This window comes from Lygodium microphyllum, chromosome 20 (genome assembly GCF_053477565.2).
Source record: "Lygodium microphyllum isolate KBCC chromosome 20, Lygodium_microphyllum_v1.1.10, whole genome shotgun sequence".
Lineage (NCBI taxonomy): Eukaryota > Viridiplantae > Streptophyta > Polypodiopsida > Schizaeales > Lygodiaceae > Lygodium > Lygodium microphyllum.
In genome coordinates this window covers 21,883,987-21,889,237 of record NC_141154.1, presented here as the reverse complement: position 1 = coordinate 21,889,237, position 5,251 = coordinate 21,883,987, and the positions used below count along the sequence as shown (strand labels likewise).

Below are 5,251 nucleotides of genomic sequence, written 5' to 3'. Positions count from 1 at the left end.
TGAAAGGTGTTGTGGATTTTCCAATGTGGTAGTAGTTCTAGTTTAAATGCATTGTCATTGATTTTGTGTATGATCTTGAATGGTCCATAGAATCTAGGTGCTAATTTCACAACTGGATGTTTATCTACACTTTGTAATCTACGTTTTTCTATTCGTAACCAAACATAATCATCAACTTTGAAATTCATGGCCTATCTTTTCTTATTTGCTTGCTTTGTATATGATTGTTGGGCTTTGGCAATCATATCTTTAACTTCATCAAAAATAGTAGCGTGCATGTTAACAATATCATCAGCAGTCTGAATTTTATTTGATAATGATGCAAAAGGTGTGGGCAATCTATAACCATAAATAACTTCAAATGGTGCTTTCTTTGTAGCTGTGTGTGGTGTATTGTTATATGCAAACTGAAGTAAATATAGATGTGTATCCCATGTGTGTGGTTTTGAAATAGTGTAAGCACGTAAAAGATCTAAAATAGTACTGTTAGTGGCTTCTGTTTGTCCATTAGTTTCAGGATGAAATGCAGATGAAAAATCAATCTTTGTGCCTAAGTTAGCAAACAAAGTAATCCAAAAATTATTACAGAATCTAGAATCATGATCAGAAATAATAACTTTTGGTAAACCATGATTAGTAAACACAGTTTTAAAAAATAATTGAGCTGCTTGAGATGCAGTTAGATTTTTCTTGCATGGAATGAAATATGCTTGTTTGCTAAACCTGTCTACAACAGTCCAAATCATATCATGGTTAGCTTTAGTGTTAGGTAAACCAGTAATAAAGTCCATAGAAATTTATTCCCATGGTCGTGATGGAATAGATAAGGGCCTTAGTAAACCATACTGTTTACCACGATGTCTTTTAACTCGTTGACAAATTAAACATTCAGAAACAAAGTTAGATACATCAGTGTCCATATGTGGCCAATAAAAATCTTCAGTCCATGTACGCAAAGTAGATATAATACCTCTATGACCTTGATATGGAGGACAATGAATCTCATTCAAAACAAAAGATCTAAATGGAACTGTCACACATAATCTCTTTTCATAAAACATGAATCCATTATTGTAAGACAGTGAATCAATAGGAATCCAATTGTTTGCAACTAATTTATGCCAATCAGCTTGAAAAGTAATGCCCTAATGATAAGTATCTTTCATAGGGATAAGGGAATCAAATGATATCAGAAATATTATGAATTGTAGGTCTTCTACTTAAAGCGTCGGCTACTACATTCTCTTTTCCTGGTTGGTATTGGATAAGGGCATGAAAACTTTGAATGAAAGTTGCCCATTTGATATGTCGGTCAGATATTTGGGATTGACTAAGGAGATGTCTAATACTTTGTTGGTCAGTCTTAATCATAAACTCAGAACCCATTAAATAATGTTTCCATTGATGTTGTAAGGCTTGTACTACAACTAGCAATTCTTTATCATATGTAGAATATTTAAGTTCAGATGGTTTCAGTTTACAACTAAAATAGGCTATGGGATGATTATCTTGCATAAAGACGGCTCCTATTCCAGATCTGCTAGCATCAATAACTACTAAAAAGAATGGTCTATTGAAATTAGGTAGTTGTAATACAAGAGCATGTGTTAATGCATGTTTCAATAAATCAAAAGATTTTTGTTGATTATCAGTCCAGTTATAAACAATACCTTTCTTTATAAGTTTAGTCAAAGGTAAAGCAAGTAATGAAAAATTTCGCACAAACTTTTTGTAAAAACTAGCAAGACCTAAAAAAGAACGTTGTCGTGTTGCTGCACATATGAGCCGTGAACACCTCTATTTTTGTTGTGCATTTGTGTCAATTTCTGCGTGTGATTTATTGTTTGTGTGATGCATTTTAGTAATCCGCAGCCAATGTATATATTTCCTGCACTTTGGATCCAAGACATCATTAGGAATGGACTCCTAAATCTTCTACTCTTGTAAACAGGGCTAATTTTTATTGTGTGCGTGAGGCAAGAGCTGAGGCAAAGGTCATGGTGTATGCAAGCTCATTGACACTGTAAGAGAGGGCTGGGTTGTATTGGTGAATTATCATGGTGATGCATCTCTATTATTGTTCTAGGAGGCTGTGTTCCTGGTACTGCCCTCTGCATAGCCCCAAGCAAGTCTAAGCTATGAGAATTCTCTGGACTGAGATATGTGGAATAATGGGATGATATGTATTGTCATCACCCTAATCTTTACTAACACCTAAAGACGTGTGAAGCACATGTTCTCTAGTGATCCAAAAGGCAAGAAGTTCTAATGAAAATAAAGCTAGTCTATTCAGGGAGGAGGATATTTTTGAAAAGGGCAAAAATGGCGGGCTGCACCTGAATTGGGACGAGAGGACCCAGGGGCAGACGAATGCTGGAGCTGGATATGGCGAAAGAAGAGGGGGGGAAATGCTAATTGGGGGGAAGGAAGCTCTAAATCGGGAACCGTGTGTGGAAAACCTTGCGCAGGAGGGTAATCAAAGGCTCGTTCGACAGAGGAGGAACGAGCGGCAGATTGGAAAAAGGGAGCGTCGGGCTACTGCAACATTGACAAGGCTTGAAGGTCGAGTGTAGTATCATCGAATGCAACAGTGATTGAAAGGAGCCTTGTCTTCATCAATGATTTGGCCGTGAACAACTCTCTCTCTCTGGAAATTGGACGCCTTTGCTTTGGGAATCCATGATGGCACACTAGATGTCAGAGCGAAGCCTGCTCCTGAGGACTTTTGTCATCGCAAGGTGTGCTAGACATGGAGTTTTGGGGGCGATCTCCATTCCTGTGATCGGGGAGACTGCTGGAATGATGGAGAGGGAGCCGAAGTGCTTTTCTTTTCAAAAGAAAAGAGAGCTGGTGGGCGCATTTGTTCAGAGCTCTCTCTCTCTCTCTCTCTGCCTGTGTCTGTGTGTGCAGTTTTGAGCGAGGATACCTGAGGACATTGGGGCAGTGCCATCCGATTGGCAAGCCATGGTGAAGGAGTTGGACATGAATGCTAATGTGTGCAATGCAGCACAAATGCCGACCGTGTGTGTGACTGGAGACATGGCGACACCTTGTTATTTGCTATTGCTTGTGCTCAGGTTATGTATGCATATGTAATGCGGCCTGTGACTTTGCCTGAGTCGTATCTAGAATTTATTGTCAAAACTGGGCCTATTGCAAAGCCTGTGCTGAAGGCTATCCGTGAAAGCTGTCGAAGGGAACCTGTTGATGTAGCCGCTTTGTCTGACTTTGTTTCTAGCAAGACTGGTGGTGCCCCCTTTGAGCTGCGGCCTGATTGTGCACTTATTCCTTGCTCAGCTATACACCCAGAGACATTGTCTTGTATGGGACAATCAAGTAAAGCAGCCCGTGCCACCTTCAAGAAAACATTTCCACTTTACATGTCACTCACCTTTGTACCTTTTGTTGTCTTGAATCTACAAAAGTTTATACAAGTCCCTGTATATACATTTTGGACGGCTTTCAAAGGAACAGTTCGTTCTACATGCTTCGTCTCTGTATTTGTGGGAATTTATCAAAGTTATATATGTCTACAAAGGAAGGTGGTTACCAAGGACCACAAATTGGTCTACTGGTTTGGTGGAGCTCTGGCTTCCTTGTCTGTTCTACTGGAGAAGAAGAGTCAGAGAGTAGAATTGGCACTCTAAGTACTTCCACGTGCAGCAGACTCTCTGTGGTATATTTTGGTGAACAGGCATTTGTTACCAGATACAAGGCATGCTGAAGTGGCCCTTTTCTGTCTTTGCATGGGAGGTATTATGTACTTTCATGAGCATGAGCCAGACACTACAAAGCAGAACCTTAACTCTTTGAATGCTGCATGACATTGAGAAATGTCTTTCCTTGGAAAGTAAATCTGAAAGTGCAACCAACTTCCATGTTGCAAGTATCCCAAAGGCTCTGTTAGGCTGAAATTTCAGTAACCCAGTTCCCATTCTCAGCAATCCTCTCGACAGAGTTTTCATCTTCAAACATGGCATACTACAGCTGAACGACCACGTGCAAGTCTTTACTTGGTGCTGTACCTTGAACCCCGTGTTCTGCAGCTCTTGCACGAACTCTTCGACATTTTTGGTGAACCCGACATGAAAGTGCTGCGTCATCAGCAAGATGGGAGACTCGCAAGAAGAGATGACAGATGATAATGTTATGAAGAACCTGTTTCAGTCATTTACCATGTATATGCAGCAGCAAGTTCATGCAAAACGAGACAGTGATGCTATGGATGCTTTGAAAGCTGTCCAACAGGAGATGAAGCAGTTTAATGGCCAGCAAGTGTCAACTTACCTGCGTTTGTATGAAGAAAAGATGAAGTTTTTTGGGGTTTCTCAAGATGTTTGGAGCCGCTACTTCTTGCGAATCGTGGTGCGCGCTCTTGAAGGTCGAATTGCAGAAATTCAAGAGGCACATGCAGGTTGGACTGAATTTAAAAAGGCATTAAAAGATGAATATTTCCTGGAGGATACAGGTCTTATGAATCGCAGGAATTTTTTAGCATGGGTTTCTATGCCTAATAAGGGACTTTCTGTTACCGCTCTTCTGCGTGAGTTTGAAAGCCGTTATGATCAGTTGGATGGGACTGAACAGCAAGCTTTGGAGATGCAGAAAGTGGAGTTATTTTTGCAAGCTGCAGATGTTGATTTACAGGAAAAGTTGGATGATCTTTTGGAAGATCAAGCTACTGATTCAGGTTTAAAGACTGAGTGGAGACATGTCATTGATGCTGTGAATGCTCTTGTTAAGAAGCAGCGCAGGAGAGTAAGATTGCATCGAAATACAGGATCAGTTCCTGAAAAATCCTTGGAGACTTCTTCTTCTACCCCTGTCGCTTCTTTGCCTAAGCCTACTCCTCCTGTTATGAATCCACCAGTTCCTGCTGCTCTAGTGCTCTTATCTGTAGATGAAGTTATTAAAGGCTTGGCGGATTTGACAATTGAAGCAGTCAAAGCTGAAGTTGGTAAGTTAAAGGAGCAACTTATGTCAGTACCTGCTGTAGCACCTGTTCCAGTGACTGCTTTTCCAGCTGGTCAAAGAAAAGGGCGACGATGTATTTGGTGTGATAGTACAGAGCACCAACACTGCAGAGATTGTGATGCTTTTCAGGAAGCACGTAAGAAGAATGTAGTGTTTTGGGGACAAGATGGGAAGATATGGCTGATAGAGACTGGCGCTCCTCTTGACACGAACTTTGGTAAGGGAGGTATGAAGAAGCTTGTTGATGATATGGCTGCGCGATCAGCTTATGTGAGTG

At 40.6% G+C, this 5,251-nt stretch overlaps 1 pseudogene; it reads left to right on the top strand.

Moving 5' to 3' along the window:
* The first annotated feature begins 2,694 nt into the window (after window positions 1-2,694).
* LOC148018744 (uncharacterized) lies at window positions 2,695-3,824 on the top strand (annotated as a pseudogene).
* The last annotated feature ends 1,427 nt before the right edge of the window (window positions 3,825-5,251 follow it).